This window comes from Odontesthes bonariensis, chromosome 5, assembly GCF_027942865.1.
Source record: "Odontesthes bonariensis isolate fOdoBon6 chromosome 5, fOdoBon6.hap1, whole genome shotgun sequence".
In the NCBI taxonomy this organism is placed as follows: domain Eukaryota; kingdom Metazoa; phylum Chordata; class Actinopteri; order Atheriniformes; family Atherinopsidae; genus Odontesthes; species Odontesthes bonariensis.
This window is the reverse complement of record NC_134510.1, coordinates 3,678,625-3,694,861: the sequence shown is the minus strand read 5'-3', so window position 1 is coordinate 3,694,861 and position 16,237 is coordinate 3,678,625. Positions and strand designations below refer to the sequence as shown.

The following is a 16,237-nucleotide window of genomic DNA, read 5'->3' as shown; positions in this document are numbered from 1 at the left end:
AATATCTATATATTTACTTACAGACATCCCAAGTCTCCCGGAAGTTCCGGGAGTCTCCCTGATATTGATAGTTAATCACGGATGCCCGTGAGTCGGATAAAATATCCCGGATTTTAGACTATTCGAGGGAGTGTTTTTTGTTTTTTTTTTCAATGCGAGTGAGAGCGTGCAGGCAACACAATAACTCGTGCACCATGCGCGTTTGGACTGCACAGGCACGAGAGAGAGAGAGAGAGAGAGAGAGGGGTGTGAGAGGTTGCTTGTGAAACCTGTACGTGTCTGTTCAAGTATTTAAAACATTACAACAATACATGCCCAGTAATATTGTTGTAATGTTTTAAATACTTGAACGTAGTTTTTCTAGAGAATATAATTGTTTTGTATATGGGATTATTCTCCATCGACTCTTTTGGGCTTTCACATGCGCGAGCGTACAACTAACCGGTGAGTTACATGCTGTTTATAAAGTTGTTTTGTAACGTCCCCATGCCAGTAATGTGAGAACCATGCATATGGTTTTGATGGTAAGGCTTGTGACTTTATTGTCGGATGGGTTATAAAGTAGTGTGACGTTTCTGCAGTGTGCAAGTTGTTGTTTTACGTGGAAGGGTTAGCGCTTGCCCCTTAGCCACCACGTATTAGCCTCGCATGACATGCTGTGCGGACAGAGCGATCTTCACACAGGGAGCACAGATCTGGACCTCTCTGTGTCCTACTAGCAGTATTTGACAACCTCTAGCAATGGAAACACGCTTCAAATGCCCCGGAGTTCCCCTTTAATGACTGTAAAACATGTGGAGGTAGGCTAAGTTGAACGCACCATCATCTGCATTTTATTTCTGTAGGTTAAATGCTGTTATAAAATAAAGCAAAACGTATCAAACACTTATTTAAAGTATCAATACACATTTAGTTACTAAATTGTGTAGGCCTATATCTAACTAGCCAGCTACAGTATCTAACTATCTATATCCAGCCTGTCTAAGCCCTTTAAAAAATCCCCAATTTAATATGTTGATAATAAATAGGATAGATAAATATGCAAAATAAATTAAGCATAAATTAATTAAAGAAAATATGTGTGTGTGTGTGTGTGTGTGTGGGGGGGGGGGGGGGTTCGATAAGCATCTCCCTGAAATGAGATTTTGGAACTTGGGTTGTCTGTATTTATATATAGATATATAAAGAGAGAGAGAGATATACAGTATCTAGCTACATATATTCAAAATTACAATGTCACTGACTGCATTTTCTGCTTTTTCTCACCCAGCCAATCAGTCTCCGTTCCATCCTTTTGTACATCTGACCTCTGCTGTTGCTCCATCTCCTCTAGTTGCCCAAGATGGAGCCTCAACAGAAGCCCAACATGAGCATCTAACTCCATGCTTTTCCTGTCATCCAATGCAGCATCAGAGTCAAACCACCAAACTTGTTCCAATTTTATTTATTATTGTACACTAACAAATTTGTGTTAGCCTTTTATTTAATGACCTTATTGAAATATATATATTTCCATTTATCATCTTTCCTCATATCTATTACAAAGTTTGTGATCTGAGTCCCTCCCCAAACACAAACACACACACAATAAGAAAGCTCTGGTATGCTGTGTGACATTTTTCCCTTTCTTCAGTGTTTTTGTGTGCTTTTTGTGCACGTTTGCAAACTTACAAAACTCAAACTCACAAACCTGCCAAAGGGTTTTATTTTTGCTGCCTCAGGCTATTCTTCTGCTACTTATCCATGTCACCAGCTAATGGATTTGCATAATGCCACCTAATATCTTACATGTCAAACCCTCACACAAAGAAAGAGTGGCTGCCTCGCTGTGGGGCATTATTTCCTCTCTACAGTTGCACTGTATCTCTTATCTCAACTGTGAGCAAAACACAGCAAATGTCATGTTACCAGCTGCAAAGCACAACACGAGAAGGGATTGTTTTTATTTTTAATGGCATTGTCTCCACAACAAATGGAAAATCCTCAGTGTTAGCACTTTGCGGGACTAATGTTAGGAGAGGCTTTGATTTTATGCCCACAGGCGAGGAATTTAAATTGAAACTGTAATGCTAGGGAACAATTAAGACTCATTTTTAACCCCATTGCATTTTCAACCTCCTGTAACTCTCCTAGTGATTTGGATATTGCTGCAACAAATTCATGGGCCCTCTGCTGGGGCAGCATGAATACCAGAATGACCCGGCGCTCGATTGTTCTTGAGCACTGCAAAAAGTTACACAGACAGCATGTTCCCAGTCCAACATCAATGCCAAAAAAGTCAGTCCACCAACTGTACTATGGTAAGAGAAGATAAGGACCCACTTCAAATGCCAGCGTGCCAAAGTGTGCCAAATCAAATCACAAGAAACTGTTTCTTAGAGCAGCATGCCTTCAAGAAACTGCTCCAACTGCTTACTCATTCTGAACAATAACACAGACTGTTGTAATCAGTCTGTGTTATGTTCGAGTACTTACTTGCTTTCCTGTCCTACTCGGTGCCGCTTCCGTCATCGATTTTCCTCGCTCTGGATTCCCATGCTAAGGACTTAGCATTCACTGTTGGATTCCTGACGCCTTCCTGCTTCCCCTACCTGCCTGCCCGCCCTGCCTCCAACTCAGAACCACAGCACCACAGCTAGCATCCTCCCCCTCCACTCTGGATTCCCAGCTGTACCTAGTAAGAACAGATCATTACCTTTGTCTGGACAAATCACTTAATCGGTTCCTCCCTAACTGTCTCCCTCCTCTCTGAGTTCCATGTTTCCCTGGATCTTCCCTCTGGCTTCCAACACCACTCACCTGTAAATAAACTCTGTTCTAACTCTAAATCTCCCAGTGTTCTGTGTCTGCTCTTGGGTCCTTTTTTTGAGTCGGCTAGGCACCAAGCCGTGACAGACTGAGTCGGGTCATGATCAAATTGAAAAGGAGCTGATAGCAGTCATCTTTGCATGCTCCAAATTTTACGATTACATCTATGGAAAGCAGATCCAGATTTGAACTATTCACCAGCCACACAACTTCAGGGCCGTGGGCTCTCAGATGTACATCATTGATACTCTGTGACATGCTCCCAGGACAACAACTGAGCAGCACAATGCAAGTGACTGAGATCATGTCGGTTTCGCATATCTCTTCCTCCAAACTGACCAAATTGAGGGAACAAACTGCTTCACAGAATCCACTAAACGCAGAGCACGTAGTATATGGCCCATTGTCACTGAGAACATTAAGAAGGAAATAACTGCAGTACAAAACTTCTCCAACAGAATGAGCCACTCAAGCTACATCCAGTACCAGGCCTATGCTGCTCAGCTGTTGCAGCTGATATCTTAGTTGTGGTTGATTCCTACTCTGTGATCTAACTGCCAACACTGTGATCACAAAACTAAAAAGGCACTTCTCCATCCATGGCAGCCCACATAAGGTCATTTGAGACAATAGCACCCAATTCACAAGCTAGTGCTTCACAGTTAATGCCTTAGTTAGCTTAGGTTTTGAAAACATAGCTTTTCATTCATGTAACAAGGAGCCCAGAATACCCACAAGCCAATGGGCAGCTGAACACACAAAGCCACTAGAAAGGACAGATGTATTTCTCAGCCAGTCTCCGCAATGTGCCTCAAGGCAAGATGCAAACCCCTCATGGCTTTTACCACTTAGGTACCATGAAAGAAGTCTGCAAGGAGCCCAGGTTGTATATCATTCAATCAAAAGGAGGAGAGTACAGGCAGAACCACAAGCTTATTCTCCCGGTTTCTGAACCACCACCACAACAAAGAGATCCTCGTGACTTCACTCCTGCAGTCCAGTTGCCGACCTCCAGTTCTGAACAACATACACATGGACCTGTAGAGCTCACTGAAGAACGTGCAGAAAACATGAGCCAGGACACTGTTCAATCTTCCCATGGCCCAGCAAACAGTACTTTAAACACTGTGGAAGGGCTTGCAAGCCAAACCCTAAGTACATTTAGTAGGCATTAGGTCTGCTTAAACAAAGAATTTTGAAAAGAGTGTTTTCAAGCATTTTCAAAATTTACTGAGACTGGAAGTGACATGCTAACACTACATTTACCTTAGCTGTGATACAATTTGATATTTGAATTAACAAATGAAGTTTCCATTGTTAATGACATTGTAATCCTTTGTTTATGCATATGCTTGGAATATGTTAGTTTACTATTCACAGCTGTAAACTAAGATATGGGATATAGAACATTTGCCTGTGTTGTGCACATGCATAATGAGGCAATGTGCGTTTAGGCAATGTGCAAGTTTTTACAAGTTCCTGAGTAAAGTTGCAATAAGAAATCCTGAGTCAAGCGTATCACTCACGTCTAAACACAAATCCTAACATTGATAAAAAGGCACACATTCTTGTCTTTACAAATGCTATCTTTCTCATTGCTGAGACTGCTTCTGTAAGGGGTAAAAAAAATTTCCATCTCTGGTAGCTGTAGGGCAGCACTGGAATGTTGGCAGTTCCAGTGTGCAGACTTTGAGACTAACTTGAAACCATGAAAGTGTATTTTCATGTTGGCTTTTGTGCCAATGTTTAATTGAATTCAGATAAATGACCATTCATTGTAGGTACACAGCTCATAGAGGTTTATGCTCATTAAAGTGAGGTTACAGGCATACACTTTCTAGAAAAGAAGGATGTAACCACGTTAAAATCTTCCACTGGTTTATGGAATGCTGTGCGCTGAACTAAAAAACATTTTTTTCAAAAATCTATACAGTGGATGTCAGGGACTCTATGCTACTATCTCACTAACTCCAACCAGATTTGCAACACAAATATTGTGGTCAGTGCAATGATGTCTGTTTCTTGTACATGGTGTTAGGGTTTTCCTGGGGCAAAGTACAGTGGATTCTTTTTTCTTTTTTTCTTCTTTTCAAAGGGGCCTTGAACAGAAATCTCTAAACATCACCTCTTACAACACAGTTACAGTTTGACTTTGTCTATGTGTTTTGGCCTATCATCTGCACGCAAATGCATATTTTGGCTTATTTAAAAGAGTCCTCTTGAAAACTTCATCCAAGGTAAATATATTCAAAAACTGCTGGCAAAAAGAACACTGTGGGAACTCTTTCATGTGAACAGGGTAGCCAGAGTTTTGGTTTGCCATGTCAGATGATTTGCTGTTCTCCCTTTTACTTGACAACAGGTAGAAGAAGATGGCTGCAGTGATAACCATGATGATGCGACTTTTTGTATGTTTTTGTTGTTACGTGCCAACCATTTTGAGAAATGGAGGCATCAGCTCCGGATTACACTGCTATAAACCAACAGACCACACCGCAAATGTCACTGGTTGTGGATGAGACCCAAATTGACTTCTCGTTGGAACGATTCAGAAAATGACGAGACATGTTGGTGAAGAATGGAGAGTTTCTGGCTGTTTGAGCTACTTTGCTTGCAGACTGAAGGGAAGACAACTATAGCCGCTTTCGGACAGAGTAGTTCTAAGAACGCAGTTATCAGAACTGTCCTACTCGAATTTCATTCTGATAACTGTCCTTCCCCAGTGGAACTGTTTCAGTCTGCATTCGCACATGAGTCGGGACCAGGTCGGGACTTTGCGCCGCGCGCAGCCGTCTGCGTCAGTGACGTGTTACGTTAGCGGTTTAGCGCCACATTCAACAACAAAACAAAACAAAACAAAACGGGTAAAAGTAGAAAAAACGGTATGCAACCGGCATTCCGACATCCCGTCACTCAGACATGACGCCACTGCGACATCCCGCCATTCCGACACTTTGATACCACCATTCCGACACTTGTTGGGAGCTGTCAGGGTCGGACTGGGAAAAAAGTATTAATTAGTATCTCCAATCTAATTAAATTAATTAATTAATTAAATAAAAATAAAAAACGGCTATGGGTTTTCATCCGCCGCCTTAAAGACGAACAGCGGCTGGTGGAGTCCCAGTGCCACAGGGCGGCCGGTGGGGACCCACCTCCACCACAGCGGTGCAAGTGGAGGCAGCTGGAGGAGCGCCTTCAGCGGCTGCGCAGACAGTACAGGCGGGGAGGCAGGACGCTGGAGCAGTACTGGAGCGCTGCCCAGCGCTGCATCGTAAATTTGGAATAGTAGGCCTTGTTTTAAAATCGTTGGGTTTTGTGTCCCTGATGTTTGTAGATGTTAATAGATGTTTATATAGGGACAAAAGAAAGCCTACAGTTTAGGCGAAATTAATTATTATTATTGTTTTTTTGTTGCTAATTTTAGTTGTATTTACCTCATTTTGAATGAAAAGTTAATAAAATGCTGTTGTTGATGTGGATCTTGTTGTTGTGTTGTTTGTTTGCATAGTGATTGTATGAGGATTGCACTTTAAGGTGCCCACTGGTTTTTTTAACCGTTGCTCTTTTTACGAGCAGGGAGGAAGTTCTGTGTGAGTTTATCCCTTAAGATCGGGGCTCACCTTCCTTTGTGGAGATGTCGACGGGCAATATTTTTAACAACAGCAGGTTGCGTGTCTTCCGACAGTTGTCACAGCCTTGAATGCGCGATGAAGATTGTAACTCTGCGCACCCCAATTGAAAACTGAAACCAACATTTAAATTTGGTATTCCTTTTGCAGCCACGTGCATTTATCTAACCTGCTGTCCCTCCACAAGCACAAGGCATGCATGAATTAATTGAAGTCATCTCCGATTCTGTGTGGGCCGCGATCTTGTTAATGACTGAAATACGTCATGAAGCTTTTCGTTGAATTACATTTGATTTGTATAGGCCTAATATCGAAAAACTTGCACAAGATTTGATCTTTTTTTGCATCTTAACTCCCACGGTAACATAGGCTAAACATTGCATTTGCTGGTTTTCTGGTGCTGTGCTGTCTTTGTGATGCGCATCTCCGCTTCACTTTGACAGCATTCTCAGTGGTTTAAGGTAAAATAAATTGAGGCAATTGTCACAAAAACAAATAGCATCTGTTTTACACTGCCAAATGAAATATTGGCTACACAACGAGCCCCTCGTCAGCCCTCGTCATCAGTAAACTTCTGAGTGGGTGCGATCAGTCTTGCTTGACTTGCGTGTTGGAATGTCTCTCTCTCGGGCATGTGCAGCCCTATTTTTGCATGGCGAGCTGTCCACACGTGTGGTGCTGAAATCGCGTGTCGGAATGGTGGTATGTTGAAAAGAAAAAATCATACCGCCGTTCCGACAAAAGAAAAAATGAAATTCGGAATGACGGGACGTTTCATTTCTTAAAAAAATGTCACCATTCCGACAATTGAACGTCAATGTCGGAATGTCGGTATGTCGGAATGGCAGCATGTAATCAGAAAAAACACCACAAAGAAGCTAACATGGAGAGCGGGGAGGCCACCGTGTTCATGGTCTGCATGATGGTGATATTAATCATGGACGATCACATCAGGCGTCTAATATCGAGGCTGGAAGAGCTCACAGAGAGTCAGGAGATACTTTTTCATTTCATGAAGGAAGAAAGGAGAGCAGAGCGCTTCAGACAAAGGAGACAACGTGTAAGTTTAACTTATTAAACACCCGCCGGTTCTGTCTGTGTGGTATGATGAAACATTTCAGCCGTGATAGCATGACAAGGGACGTAGCTACCAACCACCACACACCTCCGTCAGATGTGTTCCTATAGAACCATGAAAAGACCCAACCTCGGAGAAAGAGCTAAATGGTTATAAGAACTAAGGGAGATGGCCCCGAGTTCCTGTATGTCCGAATGCGGGAGAAAATGGCCCCGCGGATTAAAAGGTTATTAGAACTGCCAAAGGTTCCTACAGTCCGAAAGCGGCTAATAATGTGGTATTATCTACTATGAGAAAAAACTACACTTGACGCTGACGCTTTGCAGTAAGACGTATCTCATCACTTCCTGTTACCTTGATTGTGTTCTGTGTAATTTCTTGTTCCTCTTGGACCTAAACTTAAACTTGGACTTAAAAATCACTCAGTTTCTTTAGACATTTTTGCTATAATTTTGGACCGCTATGCTTAGGCCTAAAAAAAAAAAAAAGTTTGGTTCCTGTTGGTTGTCAGTTGATGTCATGGGTAGGTAGGGAATTTATTTTATTTTATTTATTTATTTATTTATTTTTTCCAATGGCCGCGAGGGATAGGTCGTTTTTTTTTTTTTTTAATTTATTTATTTATTTTATTACAGCAGCAATGGATGCTCCCAGCATGTTACACACACACACATTTTATATGAACAAAATATGTAGTCAATACAACCTGGACCATTGGCATTGAAGACATCTCAAGCAATATTTCATAAATAAATCTAATAGTTTAGTTAAAGTGTCACTCTGGTGTTCTGCGACTCATAGCCCTGTTGTCCAACATTACTGCCTGCTATTAGTAGGAAACGTATAATCATTGTTATTTTTAGATCATTATCATAGATCTATCTATAATAGGATAATTCCAGCCATGTTTAACCCATATCGTTTTCCTGAGGGACTCCCAGTGTTGGGGTGACCCTTTAAAGGATAAGACCGGTTTTTTGACATTGGGCCCTTGATTTCACATTATAACATGATGTTCTACTCACCCCTGCTTGTTGTTGAACATTTGGAGCTGTTCCGAAGATATTCGCGAGGCGTCTGGCTGCTCTCTTGAGATATTCGGCCATGAAACGGTTTCCTATGGGCAAGCTTATACAGGCACAAACTATGCTGTTTATAATTTATTAATTACTGTACACTAGCACTGATAACGTGGAGGTGCGTCGCTTACTTAAAAAAATCCGGGTTACTAATTTTGAATTTTAGCCGAATGAATAAATAGGCAGCAGGTCTGTGGGCTGTCTGTGGCAGTAGCACCACGAGGACGTCAGTAACACCCACTTTACGACAAAAAAAATCAAAATTACAGTAACCCGGTTTTTTTTAAGTAAGCGACGCACCTCCACGTTATCAGTGCTAGTGTACAGTAATTAATAAATTATAAATAGCATAGTTTGTGCCTGTATAAGCTTGCCCATAGGAAACCGTTTCATGGCCGAATATCTCAAGAGAGCAGCCAGACGCCTCGCGAATATCTTCGGAACAGCTCCAAATGTTCAACAACAAGCAGGGGTGAGTAGAACATCATGTTATAATGTGAAATCAAGGGCCCAATGTCAAAAAACCGGTCTTATCCTTTAATCTGATTAAAATCTATCTGACCAAACCGCGGTCTAGATCTCCACAGAACGTCAGAAGTAGCCTAGTGTTTTTGTCTCTCATGTGTGTAATTATAAAAAGTGTAATGAAATTGATTTATTTAAGAGGGTAGCACATTTTGATAATCCAATAACACCCTGTCAAATAATGCTCTCCCTTCTCAATGCATTCTTGTAAGACGACTTATCACCTCACTGCCACTGTAGGATGAATGGCAGCATGTTCATAACATTTTCTAATCAATATTTAAGAGGGTAGCACATTTTGATAATCCAAAAACACCCTGTCAAATAATGCTCCCCCTTCTCAATGCATTCATGACAATGATGGAGCAGAATAAAGACAGAAGTGTCCCAAATACAAAACTCAAATGGTGAATGACACCCCATTTGTGCATGTTAAGCTAACTGCTTGTTAATACGATAAGTGTTTTATTACTTTGCATGTCTTCCAAAAGAGAAAATAATCAGACGCAGGGTAGCAAAACATTATGGGCGTGAAAACGAAACTTAGAAAATCGGCTCGGCGCATGCGCAAAACCACAAAGTAGTAATTCTCGACAAGTAGGAGAAATCGACTGAACAACGGCTGCTGACACAAATGAACAAGTGCACTGCTTGACTTCTTCAAGGACATTTTCGAAAGATTTCCTACCCAATCTTACAATTTTGTTTGTCACGCTATTGCATGGACAAACAATGGAGACCACGCATATATCCATCTTTCTCCCACAACCATATAACACGCGCTACCGATCCAGTCTGCATTCAGATCTCACGTGAAGTCGTTGTTTTCACGAGAGCATGCGCTCATCCTTGTACAGGATGAAGAGGTGCTGTACAAAAACGTAATTATAGTTTGCATTAAAAAAAATGTATTTGTGTTCTTTTTTTTTTTTTCTTCCCCAAGCTCATAAAATAATTTGAGTCGCACGTAAATTGACAGGGTCGGTCGGAAACCGGAACCAAAAAACTTTTTTTTTTAGGCCTTATTTTCAATACAGCGTAACGGCATTTTGTCTGTATTTATTTGTACAATAACGCCAGATCAATGCCATTTTCACCTTTCTGACAAACTTGACACATTTTTCGCGATGGCAGCCAAGAAAGGTTGCGCTGCCTGTCAGTACAACCGCACACGAAACTGTAGCTCTAGGCAGAGGTACTCCGCATCCCCGGCTCCTAGAATCTCTGGTAAGAGTGCTCCGTAGCCATGGTTACCCACACACGCAGAAGCGCACACGTAAGGGGATTCGGCAGAAATCATGTTTGAATAGCTGTAGCCTATTTTAACCCGTCCCTATTTGAAGTAAGCAAAAACGGTCAAGGTTGCTGTGCCTTTTCAAAGCTTCTTACATACAATATGTGATGAGCTGATCAGGTTATCATTTAAGCTGAACGTGCAGTTGACTTGGCGCTCGAGAAAAGAACAGAAAACAGTCCTCTCCACGAAAGATGATGGAATAAAGCAACCACAAATGCTCTGTCTCTTTCTCTGTCCTACTTGTTGTCATACCTAGGCTTTACCTTACTGTTTTTACCTCTGTCAAGGAGCCTATGTTTTTGGTTGCGTTGGTTTGTCTGTCTGTCTGTTTGTTTGTCTGTCATCAGGATAACTGAAAAGTGTGTAACTTTAATAAACATTTTTTTTAATCTCTATTCCTGGTTATGTCTAAGTTTTAATGTCTTCTGACAAGGTCCATTATGAAGGTAACACACTGCCAAAAGCAAAGATGGGAACATCTCCCATTAAGACTTTATTGTTTTTAAAGTACAATTTCTCCCTTTGGGTACCCCTAGAATGGCCAATTTTTACCTTAAATTTCCAAAATCTCCGCACCATCCCCCCCGGGGTTGGTTGCTTCGCTCCCTCGCCTACACCACTACGCTATAATTTCATCCTAGCTAGAACCCTGTAAACTGGTCAAGCCACTCTCTTAGAAATGTATACACTTTACCCCTTTTAATTTCAGTTGGTTCTAGCTCGGAGTCGATCGTATGTGGCTCATTATCTGATGCTAGCTCCGGACCAGGGCATGACATAACGTGGGAGGTTGATGGCTCCGTGTTTATCTGACGAGCCAAGGTTCATCACCTCTCTGTCTGACTAGCAAAAGCACGTGTTCAAACGTACACACGTACATGGGCCAATCAGAAGGGGGTCCCGCCCTTCACTATCTCTGATCGGTTTAGACCACGATATGGGTCTAACGTGTGTGTTGTTGAACCACAGGGAGACTTTCAGAGTCGTGTAGACTTTTTCTTTTTTTCCTCGAACGGGTGGTTGCAACCTGAGATTTTTTTTAGGCGCACCATTGAGAAAATAGGTCGCATCGCACTCTAGAGCCCTGTAGTTACTCCTCTGCCTCCTTTAGCGATAATGGTACATGTAACAAATGTAGTCTTTTTGTAGTTTTGGAGGCGAGGTTATCTGAATTGGAAGCTCGGCTCTGCACTGTTGAAAACCACCCGATAGCATTTAGGTCCCTTTAGTTAGTGCGGAGCCACCTAGCGTAGCTAATCCCCTTAGTAGAAACTGAGCAGCCGGGACCCCAGACTGGCTGGGTGGTGGTCAGGCAGAGGAGGCATAGCCCTAAAATCAAGCCCATGGTTCACCATCGACCTGTCCACATTTCAAACTGAATTTCCCCACTCAGTGACACACTTGCTGAGGACAAAACCCTGGTAATTGGCAGCTCTATAGTCAGAAATGTGGCATTAGAGACACCAGCGAGGGGAGCGCTAGTAAGCACCGCATGGAGTAGACGTGTCTTCAAGTGGCTCCTCTACAGACTCGCTAAATATTTGCTAAAAATCAACACTTTCAGAATTATGAGCGGATCCAGCAGAAACAAAACTAAGGAGAAACCTTCGCATCCAAACGCGAACACAAAGAAAAGCGGCAAAACCGCTCCTGTCATGGAAGAGCTCGATGCTAACGGCATCGAGCTCTTCCATGACTAAGCCCGACTAGCAGCCCAGGCTCCGCTGCTAGTCGGCGGACCACACAACACGCATCTCCGACTTGGAGGGCTTTGCTGACGACCACGAGTCCCGCATCACAGTCCTGGAGAAGCGGTGCACATAGCTATTGGAAATCAACAAGTCCACTAAACGGAAGCTAATAGACCTCGAGAACCGATCTAGACGCTGCAATATTAAAATCACTGGCCTACCAGAAAAAGTTGAGAAAGGCAACCCAACTCAGTTTGTCGCTGAGCTCCTGCCGCAGCTCCTCAGGACCAATAACTTATCAAACTAAGACTCAAAATTGATCGGGCGCACCGCATCGGTCCATCCTCAGCCGGACGTCCACGCACCATGATCGCTAAAAGTCATCACCCTCCAGAGAAGGAAAAAAATCCTGAAACTCGCCCGTCTGCAGGCTCCCCTGACCTTCAACGGCGCCCGAATCAGCGTATATCCGGACTTCTCACATGAAGTCACCAAACAACGCCGCGCCTTCGATGAAGCAAAAAAGAAACTGAGGGACGCCGCGGTCAAACATGGTCTCCCCTTCCCTGCCAGATTGATCTTCAATCACGGCACGGAGCAGAAAATATTTCAGGATGCCACGGATGCCGAGACTTTCATAGACAAATTCATTACACCCTCCGCCGCTCCGGAATGAGCTCTACCCGGCCGGGGAACGTATTCAGCCTGCTGCCGCTCCCAGTTACCCATGTAAGTCAATTTAGTGGTACCCGTTTTAGTATCTCAGTCTCACCAAGAATTGAGTGTTATTTAACCGCTAAATACATTACATTACATTACGGTCATTTTGCAGACGCTTTTAACCAAAGCGACTTACAATAAGTGCGTTCAACATCGGTAGGCAAAAGAACTTCAGGTCACAAGAAATCATAAGTGCATTTCCTTCCATAACCAAACAGCTCAGAGCATAACTAGTGCTAGAGTAAGTGCGATAAGTCAGGTACCTAGACAGATGGGAAGACAATTTAGAAAACAAAGACAATTTAGGATTCAATATAAACACAAGAAACTTGTGCTAAAGAAAATAAAAAGAAAATAAAAAATAAAATAAAGGACCAGACTCAGTGAATAATTCCCTACACTCCCTATCATATAGATCAGTGAGCAGTGCTGACCAACATATCATTGGGGTCATCAGGTGGGAACCTCAGGTGGGAACCTCCTTTCATCAGTGTTTCGTCTAGTTGGGCCCACGACACCTCCAGGAGGCTAGACAATGACCACTGGCGTCCCAGAGTCACCCCCCTAATGCCAGCCAACACTGCTCCTCACACCACAACCACCATAATCTACCTCAGCCTCTCACCAACTGCACACCAGTCACAGCGGGGTGGGGATGCAAACCCTGGTTCGGGTAGGGGAAGAAATAAAAGAGGTAAGAAAAGCAGGAATGGGATTCAAACCCTGGTTTGGGTAGGGGGTAATGAAAATATAGGGGGTGCCAGTGGTGGAGGAAACAATAAGTGCGTAAGGAACTAGGATGGAGCAGGTGATGTCCTAAGAGGGCGGATCAGGGTAGCGTTTCCTGAAGAGATGGGTTTTCAGCCTGCGGCCAAAGATGGGCAGCGACTCAGCTGTCCTGACATCAGTCAGGAGATCGTTCCACCATCGGGGTGCCAGAACAGAGAAAAGCCGTGACCGTGTTGATCGTGCGCAGGGACCCCTGCGTGACGGGGCAGCCAGGCGCCTGGTGGCTGCAGAGCGAAGTGGTCGGGCGGGGGTGTAGGGCTTGACCATAGCCTGGAGGTATGAAGGAGCTGTTCCTTCCACTGCCCTGTAGTAAACACAAGTGTTTCTCGTTTATTTGTTTTTTTACACGAGTGTGGAGGGGGCTGCTGGTCGATTGATCAGCGAGTCATGTTCTCTGCTTTAGCAAGGAGTATTATTCTAGTTCGACAGTTCCTTGCAGTGTCTAGCTGTTTCTCAGTGCTTATGGTTTTCTTGTTCCACCTCGTTTGGGGAGGTGGACAGGGGGAGGGATTTAGTCTATATGTCTTCTCGTTTTTCCTTTTTCACCTGCTCTTCTTAAAATGTACCGTGCCAATTAAGGAGATTTTAACACAGTACTGGACTGCTTTCTTGATAGACTTTCCACCCGCCCCACCAGTCTCTCTAACGCCAGTATTGCACTGAATAATATAATTAAGTCAATGAACCTTGTTGACATTTGGAGGCTGCAACACCCAACCGATAAAGAATTTTCCTTCTTCTCAAACGTACATAAATCGTATACAAGAATTGATTACTTTTTGACTGACACCACTTTGACCTCGGATGTAATCTCCTCCAAATATCATGATATCATAATTTCTGATCACAGCCCTGTTGAACTAAAAATAAACATTGGTAGGACCAAGGTTGCGTTTAACTGGTGGTTCAATCCTTTACTACTTAACAACGTAATAACTAATAACCTTTTAAGCTCTCGCGGGCCACATAAAATGACGTGGTGGGCCACATTTGGCCCGCGGCCTCGAGTTTGACACATATGATGTAAGCAATCATCTTCCATCCTGTTAACTATTCATTCAGTCCTCTCACTACTTTAGAGCCCTGCCAACAGTCTTGGAAATGGAGACTCTTTACACAATACTTTTTGCGGTGTCACGACTTGGGTCAAAAGCCACGAGAGGTGCAAGTTGAAAGCAAATAATAAATGTATTTATTTCAACTAAATGAATGAATACATTGTAAAATAAAGTAAGAAAACTATGAGAAACTGTGCAAGTGTTGATGAGAGTGTTGATTTGTGGATGAGAAGACAGTGCAGTGATACATATGATTAATGGCTAAACAGAGCTGTGAACAGGCAGGGTTTTATAGGAGGAAGGTACACTCTACCCAGGTGTCTCAGTTACTCCCTGTTCTACCTCCAACTACTGGGCTATAGAAATAAGATGAATAGATGAAAACATGAGCAGCAGTTTTCTTCAGTCAGGTTTATTAATATTTGCATGATGAAACGCACAGAATGCAATCATATAATAATAATAATAATAATAATAATAATAATAATAATGATAATAACTTGGACTTATTTAGTGCCTTTCAGGGTACCCAAGATCGCTTAACAAGAGAAAAGAAGGGGGGCAGGGTAGGGCCGGAGGGGTGGGTTTAAGAAGAGTAGGACATGGAGAAGAGATGTGTTTTTAGATTATTTTTGAACTGTAGTAGAGAGGGGGCAGAACGGATGTGAAGTGGCAGATTGTTCCATAGGGTAGGGGCTAGGGGTGTGCGATCTGACGATATAAAATCGTGACTGGCGAGGAAGAGTGGAGAATCGCAGGCGATCTACCAAATTAGAGAAACCGTATCAATCGCCTTTGCCAATCAGCGCAATGATTTTTTTTTTTTTTTTTTTAATGCTGGTTCCCGCCGATGCGGCAGACGTAGGGCGTCCTTAACCTAAACGACCAATCATAGCGAACTGTGCGTCGTGACACTTTCTTACACGCCTCCATGTTGTGTTTGTAAATACTTAGAAAACGCATGGACAGCCATGGCTGAAAGCCAAGCCGACGAGCTGGTGAAGAAGAGGAAATCCACCTCTGTAATTTGGAATTGGTTCGGGTTTTCTTCTACCCTAACCCACTGCTGCTGGTCCACATCAGGAATGGGAACAGCAGCAGCGGCACCATCCACAGCACATCCATAGTGGCGCACGGGAGAAACTCACGGCCAGCAGCAGCACTCTCGGGTCGGATGAGGAAACCGCTAGCTCATAAGCTAACTACGGTGCAAGAGAAAAGGGATGCACCGCGACCGTGACAAACATTACACAGTTGAAAAGTATTCCTTTAGGGCGCTCTGGTGATGGCAGTGCGTGACTGTGGCTGCAGTAAATGAACATGCAGCGTTGCTCATCTGTTGCTAAATGGCATCATGAGGTGGAGTCAAGTCATCATCAGTGGTTCGTTTTTCTATTTCCGGTTGCTTCACTCTCACTGTGTCAGATGTCATTAATTAGATCATTATTTTTCATCTTGAATTGGGTTACAGTTGAATTACAATATGTTGATTGCCAAATTCTTTCTTTTACTCCTTAGCTCTTCTGTGGTTCAGCATGTCGACTTAACTCTACCGTAATT

General features: G+C 43.0%; 1 protein-coding gene across 1 annotated transcript in view; it reads right to left on the bottom strand.

Moving 5' to 3' along the window:
* Positions 1–16,237, bottom strand: part of tsnare1 (T-SNARE Domain Containing 1) — a 380,158-nt gene that overhangs the window by 197,061 nt on the left and 166,860 nt on the right. The window lies entirely within an intron of this gene.